Genomic DNA, 8,409 nt, shown 5'->3' with positions numbered 1-8,409 from the left:
CACCAGGACCCAAGCACTACCCACTGGGCCTTATGCCAGAACACCATGAAGAAATGAGGTTGACACTTACTACCTTTACAATTCAGTCAAGAAGTCCCAACACATGAGTTTCTGGGGGACCTATTTAAACCACAGCAGCTCTGTTTCAGGTGTCTACTTTTTTTTTTTTTAAGAGAGGTTTTTGCTATAGGGCATGTGCGCTCGCCAGACAGACAGAGACAGAGAGACAGAAAGTGAGAAATCACCTCCCCAGGGGGGATGGCCACGCCACAATCCCTTCTCCATTCTCTCAGGATCTTGTGTACACATGCACATGCGCCTGGCATGAGTTCATGCCACCGGGTCTGGGACTTGAACTGTGGTCAACTACATGGGAGTCCAGCAACATAGCCATTACACCAACTGCTGGTCCCCTGGTGTCTACTTTTTAACACTGCTCTGTCATGTTATTTTTTAATGTTAAAGGGAAAAAAGACTTGTGCTTTCCAAAAATCTTAACCCAATTTTTCCTTCAAATCTAGGATAAAGAGGTTCATTTGTGTATGCATGCTCACATAAGCCTACATAAACAATGGGGCCGGCAGGTGGTGTAGTGGTTAAGGGTACTGGACTCCCACATAGCTGACTGCAGTTTGAGTCCTGGACCTGGTGGCTTGCTTTCTCACGTTCTCTCTCTCTCTCTCTGTCCCTCTCTGGTCAAATTAAGTAGGTAAATAAAGTTAAATTAAAAAAATCATTCTTTAAAAAAAAATAAGCATACACACATAAGGCATGAGTATAAGATATGAACACAGTTCTGGTTTGGGTTTTTGTTTCTTGAATAATCACACGGCAACATCTGTTTCCCCAGAAGTGTTGTTCCACTTGGTGTGATCACTCGGGCACCACGGAGTCAACTGGCCAGTCATCACTTTTCAAGACTGCTCAAAAACTTCTCCTTTGGAATGTCACTCGCGTTTAGCTATTTCTAGAACAATATTGTGTGGACTGGTTTTTGGGCACTGCCAAAAGTTATCTGGTGAAAACTGGCAGAATGTGAGTGATAACAGCAGTGAAATGCTGAGGGAAGAAGTGAATTTCAGAGCCAGCTATAAAAAAGTTGAGCTAATGTAGTGGTGTGCCTTATAAACTGTGCTCAAAATTGGCTTCAAAAGAAACAACACTTGGGGAACCAGCAGTTAGTGTAATGGCTGTCGTGGACTCCCATGTAGCCGACGGCAGTTCGAGTCCCGGACCCGGTGGCTTAAACTCATGCTGGGTGCGTGTGCATGTGTGCCCAAGATCCAGGGAGGAGAATGGAGGAGAAGGGATTGTGGTGTGGCCATCCTCCCTGGGGGGTGATTTCTTGCTTTCTGTCTCTCTGACTCTGTCTTTCTGGCAAGTGCACGTGCCCTTTAGCAAAAAAGAAAGGAAGGAAGGAGGGAAAGGAAGGAAGGAAGGAAGGAAGGAAGGAAGGAAGGAAGGAAGGAAGGGAGGGAGGGAAGGAAAGGAAGGAAAGGACTCAAATGGTACAGTTGACCATATGGCCCCACCTACATTAACTCCATGTTAATAGATTTCCACATGGTCAACCACAGTTCAACTACCTACCTTCTGGCTGGCCTTCTTTAAAACTCTTTAAAAGCTTTTTAAAATGATAAAAATCCAACCAAGAAATAGAAAGCAATCTTCCAAAGATAAATCCCGTACCAAAATGCTTTCATTTGTAATTTCCAAGTACCATTTTGATCAGCCAGCCATTTCAACCAGAAGCTAGTTTACTACATTTGTTTTAAGTATGGCTGTAGAAAACACGTCAAATAAGGTAGTAAACACATAAGAAAATAACCTGACAAAAATGCAGGGACTGCAAATCATGTTGTTCTTGCTTAAATTTTAGTTAGCTGAAAATTTTCCTAAGTCAGGGCCAGCCAGTGGCATGGTGGTTAAATGGGGTGAATCCCACATGGTCTACTGTACTGTTTGAGTCCTGGACCTGGAGGCTTGAAAAACACACAATGTGTGTGTGTGTGTGTGTGTGTGTGCGCGTGCGTGTGCAGATTCTCAGATTCCAGAGAGGAGAATGGAGAAGGGATTGTGACATGGCCATCCAACCCAGGGAGTGATTTCTCACTTTTCCCCTTTCTCTCTGGTGAGCACAGATGTTCTATAAAACACACACAGACACAGACACAGACACACACACACACACACACACACACACACAAACCTTTTCTAAATCACTAATTCCTAGATACGAGTTCTCAGGAAGTATAATTTGGCTCACAAGTTTGCTATTTCTATCAAGTGTTAAAGGAATATTATGCATGTTATTATTAGTGACTCAGAGAATTTTGTACCCTAAAGGGGAAAAAAGCTAAAATAATACATAAAACTACAATTCAGATCTTGAAGGTATTTAGGAGTGTAAAGTTATATGTCTATGGCTGTATATTCATATATATGGACATATGCACACACTCGTGTGTATATTGTAATGAGTGTGCAAGAAAGTATCATTGGCACAGCAAAAAAATAAATAAATTTTAAAAGAATTATTTAATTTTATTATTTTTAAAATAATTTATTTAGCTTTATTTATGTATTTATTTTGACCAGAGAGGGAGAGAGGGAGGGAGGGAGAGAGAGAAAAAGCCACTAGGTCCAGGGCAGTCAGCCATGTGGGAGTCCAGTGCCCTTAACCACCATGCCACCTACTGGCCCTAATTTTATTTATCATCATTATTCAATTGGCTATAGAGCATGTGTGCTCACAAAAGAGAGACAAAGAGAGAAAGAAAAGTGAAAAAGCAAGCCACCAAGTCTGGGACTTGAACCACAGTCAGTCATGTGGGAGAGTCCAGTGCCCCAACCACGCCACCTGCTGGCCCTGCACATTATTTAAGGCAGAGATTTTTGCTATAAGGCATGTGTGCTCACCAAAGGGACAGAAAACTAGAAATCATCTCCCGAAGAGATGCAATCCCTTCTTCTCCATTCTCCTCTTGAGATTTTGAGCACTCATGCACCCACACACACACCTGGCATGAGTTTTAAGGCACCAGGTCCAGGACTCGTACTGCAGTTAACTACATGGGAGTCCAGCAACGTAACCATTACACTATCTGTTGGTCCTAATAGATACACTTTTATAAGGTATATTTTCCTTCCTTTCTCTCCATGAGACAGACAGGCACTCCCAACATGGACCTCACCACAATTCACCCCAAGTCCGAGCTGGCCCAGATCGTGGGTGCACACACATAACACGCTCACAGAGGTTTGGAGATGCAAATCCAGCACCCTGACCACGTAGGCCCAGTTGTTGAATCTGTTCCACCCCCAGCCTACAGAAATGTGTTGTAGCAGCAATGTGCAGAAACTCCATTTCTCAAGGGTAGGCATTAATTACACAGAGACCTGGCAATTGCCAACCCAAAGTTTACACCCGAAGGGTCTTCCATAAAGAAGTTACCTTTATGAGGAGGAAAATACCACACACTTCTGGTTATGAGGACCATTAGATGATCTTTTTTGATAAAGAGGTTCTATTAATGGTACTGAGTTTGATGTTTCCAGTTATAAATACCAAAATACTTTCTTTAATAACTGTAAGTCCCACACACTTACACGACAGGCTCTATAAAGTGCCATTCTGGGTCCAGTCCATGTTTTGAAGGGATTTATAGATACAGGTAAAACATGTTGCCAGGCACTATTTACAACCTCAAGCAATCTTTCCATCTGAGGCTCAGTTTGTTTTCAGCCACTGCTATCCTAAACCTTTTTTAGTCAGGGTCACCAGCAAGTTTTTCACCTTTTAGCATAAACAACAGTAAATTCTCAAGGGCTCACATACCATTATTGACTTTATAGGCTAAATGGTTACGTGGTGGTTCAGGAGCAAAGATGGCTGTTTGTTACAACTTGTAAGCACTTTTAGAAACCAATAATCCTGCTGAGGTGGCTGGCCCACTGTATCTCTTCATGTCTAATATTTTCATGCCACCAAATTAAAAATGCCAGTAGATTAAAAATCACCTAAAAGCAATTTGAGTCAAGAGGAAATCCATTAACAAGCTTATAATTAATGATCTGTTTTCTTAAATAACTATGGTGTCATGAAGAATGAACACTTGATAAAGCAAAAATGTCAAGGACTAGTTTCTCAAAAGGAAAAGTATCCAAGAACAGTCATCTAACAACAAACAAAAAAACTGAGACTCTAATTCTTCCAGAGAGAAAATGAGAAGAATTTGGAAGGCAGTGACATATCTAAGGAGAAAGGAGCATGTAGACCCAAGTTATGATGATTCTACTTGCTTTGCTTTTCAACATGCCAGAGGAAGCGTGCCGGTGCCAGAGTGAGCACGTGTGAGAGCAACCCCTCCCTGCAAGGGGTTGGCCGTACTGCAATCCTTTTTCCCTACCCCTCTATCCCATCAGGATTTTGTGCAGGCACATACATGTACCCAGTGTGTGTATGTCTTTTTTTCCCCCAACATTTTTTTAAAATAATAATTTTATTTATTTATTTAAATTTAACCAGAGAGGGATGGAGAGAGAGGAGAGAGAGGGGGGAGAGAGGAGAGAGAGGAGAGGGAGAGAGAAAGCTTCCAGGTCTCGGACTTGAACCACAGTCAGCCATGTGGGAGTCCAGTACCCTGAGCCACCACACCACCTGCCAGCCCCTCCCCCATCACTTTTTAAAATTCTATTTTATACATTTAATCATTCTATATCACTTTGCTTGCAAGTTGAATTTACCCAACATGAATTTGCTTCACATTATCAACAGGTAATAACTCATATGTGTCCCATAAATGTCTCGCCTCTCTATTTTCCTCCTTAATTTCTTTCCTTTCACTCTGTTTTTCAAGCTACTGGGGTTAAGACTGAAACCAGGGTAGGCCATGGAAGATCCAGCTCCATCCACAGTGCTTCACAACTCGGCTACAAAGCTGGACTAGTTCTCCTGTTAATTTTTAAAATGAGATCTATACAATTAAAAGTCACATACTTTTTAATTGTGGTAAAAACACACACCACATAAAAGTTACCATTTTATTTTTAATCATACAGTTCAGTAGTGCTAAATATATTCATTGTTATGAACAGATCTCCAGAAAATTTTCATCTTGCAAATCTTAAGCAACTTTCCATTCCCTGTCACTTCAGCCCCCAACACTTATCACTCTACTTTTTGTTTCTATGAATTTGACTACAGACAGTCAAGGATTCTCAAGGTATTTGTTTATTATTTTTATGTCATACTGTGCATGCACTTGCCGGAGACAGACGCGGAGGGAGGGGAAGTGAGAAATCACTCCCTGGAGGATGACCACATCACAATCCCTTCATTCTCTCAGGATTTTTGGCACACATGCACACCCAGTCAGCGTTTTTTTCAAGCTACTGGGTTCAGGAATCAAACTGCACTCTGCTATGTGGGATCTAGCACCTTATCCATCATGCCACCTGTGGCCCTAAGATATTTTAAATTCACAATACTGCACAAGTGATACACAGTCAGCAAAAACCGTACTTGGAGTACCTATGCAACCACTCTTTTTTTTAATTTTAAGAGGTTTTAACTATAGGGCATGTGTGCTCGCCAGACAGAGGGAGACAGAGAGACAGAAAGTGAGAAATCACCCCCCCAGGGGGGATGGCCAAGCCGCAATCCCTTCTCCTCCATTCTTCTCTCAGGATCTTGGGCACGCACGCACATGCGCCTGGTGTGGTTTAAGCCACCGGGTCCGGGACTTGAACCGCGGTCGACTACATGGGAGTCCAGCAACAAAGCCATTATGCTAACTGCTGATCCCCAAGGGCTCTGCCCTCCTTCATCATCCTAGTCATCATTTCTTTCCTTATCTGTATCCTCACTAACAAAGTATGCGCTATGTCATATGCTAAAATATAACCTAGTCAAAGGAAATTAAAAATGTCTTTTAAGTTTAGTCCTTTTCAAAAAGCAAGCAAATATTACTAAGTGGGTCTTCTCAATTTTTCATTTTTTCTTTTTCTATGTTAAGATTTACACACTAGCTTTATTTTTGAGAACAAAAGCAATAATTTTCATTTTCAGTATTCAATAAATGAGATAGTCAACTTACTATATAATTTGTAGGGCTGTCCCAAGGCTTGGTGGTTAAGGAAGCTAGCCACCAATAACCCAATCTAGAATATCCCAAATGAAAAGTTACTGAGTGAAGAAAAGTTTACTGAGTAAGGTTTAACAGTTTAAGTGAAAGACTTGACTTTGGTAGAGAAGGGACAGAATGGAAAATTTTGCACCCAGACTAACCTCACTCTTGATTCCTTTATCAATCAATGCCACAAACACCTTCATGATCTCCAAGAGGAGCTCCTACAAGAAAGCCAACTTGCCAGTTACCCAAAGCAGCTGCAGACTCAGAGGCTCCCACCACTAGCAATAGCCTTCCTAAACTGCCAGGGACATTCAATGGCCCATTTGACTTTGGGAGATAGCCAAGCCACAACATGGAAGGTGCAGCTACTGAGCCCTGGACAACAGAGTGACTTCGTACTGCTTCCTACATCAATGCATTGACCTCAACAAGAGTAACCAGACTGTGGCTCCAATTTTGTTCACAATCTACCTACTTCCTTTCTTGCCCTGCATACTTTACTTTTTGCCCTTTGAGTATTAGTTTGCAAATTTATCTCATGTAAACTTGATCCCTCAGCAACTGTTCATTGAGCATGTAATACATAGGTACAAAGACTAGAGCACCAGTGGTAAACAAAGTAAACAAAATCCCTAAAGCCCTGGTGCTGAATGTCGTTAAACGAATGCACAAATAGAGCTGTCTACCATTTCAAGGACTCACAAAGAAGAAAAACAAAGGGATAATTAATGTATAATTGCAGGGTTCTTAATTTAGATGTGGAGATGGTGTAGTCATTTTAAAAAATGACAACCTGATGTGTAGCTAGGTAGATGGTGGGAGAAGAGTTTTCCACGTTAGGAGGAAAGCATATACAAGGGTCTTGAGGTAGGAAAGCTCAGTGAATGGAAGGAACTGAAAACAGCCAGGGTGGAGAGAGCTTGCTAACAAAGTGGGAGAGATGGACAGGTAGATAGGCATCCAATTGTACAGGGCAAATCCATGTGAAGGACCTAGGACTTTATGCTAGGAGCAACAAGAAATATTGTGGGGGTAATGTGTTGGTAGACGTGTTCATCTTCAAAATTTTAACACAACTAGTGGCCAGCAGGTGGCATGGTGGTTAAGGTGCTGAACTCCCACATAGCAGACCATGGTTTGAGTCCTGGACCTGGCAACTTGCTCTTTTTCTCTCTTGTGAATTAAAAAAATATATATATCCAAAATAAAAATTGAATGCAACTATTTCACAATAATCAAGACTTATGAATAAAGAAAAGTGCTGGACACACTATATATAATACACAATCATTTCTGGGAAAAAGGTAGGGAATATATTAGGTTGTCAGTAAACTCATGATGTATTTTTCTGTTTTTCTATGCAAAAATGTGTCATGACTTTTTTGACAACCCAATAAATAAATGGTCTTATGTAAGTAAATCTCTGAAAAAATACAGGATGCTGCCTCTTCAAATGGGAACTTGCTGACTAAGGAGATGAACAGAAAGAACACATTTTGTTTTGTTTTTGCCATAGGGCATGTGCACTTGTCAGAGAGAAGTGAGAAATCACCAGGGTGGGTGGGGAGGGGCTCAGAACGACTACATTGCAAACCCCTCTCCTCCATTCTTCCCTTGGGATTCTGGGCACACATGCAGATGTGCCTAGCATGATCTCAAGCTGCCAGGTCTGGGACTTACACTGTAATCATTCAAGTTCCCACTTGAGTTCAGTGTCCCAACCATCACATCATTTGCTGGCCCCAAGAACCAAGTTTTTACTGTACATCTTTTTTGTACCTTTTGAATTATATATCATAATCTACATTATAGTAAATTAAAAAGTCGCTCTGGTTGTTGTGTAGAAAAGATGGAACAGGTTAAAAGCTTAGGCAGGATAGAACAATTGCGACAACAACAAAACAACTAATAACATTTGGTGCTGGCAATGTGGGGACAATTAGAATTTTTATATGCTGCATATACATGTAAACTGATGCAATCACTTTGAAACTGCTGGGTAAATCTAATATTGATCCTATATCACACATCCTATATCCCCCATACATACTCAATGGAAACGCAAATGGAAAGCTGTGTTTGATAAAGAGTAAAATGGATAAATGGGAGCACATTCACATAATATACTAAAGCACCAAAAAGCTCAGCTATAAGAATGCAACTCAGTAGTAAGCTAGGTACAAAGAACACATTCTGCTTAACTAAGTTTATATAGTTAAAATATAAGCATACTACCCTGTAGTCATAGAAGTCAGGCTAGTGGATTTCTCAGCAG

This window comes from Tupaia chinensis, unplaced genomic scaffold (assembly GCF_000334495.1).
Source record: "Tupaia chinensis unplaced genomic scaffold, TupChi_1.0 Scaffold000683_1, whole genome shotgun sequence".
Lineage (NCBI taxonomy): Eukaryota > Metazoa > Chordata > Mammalia > Scandentia > Tupaiidae > Tupaia > Tupaia belangeri.
The sequence above is the reverse complement of the archived record's forward strand: the minus strand, read 5'-3'. Positions refer to the sequence as shown.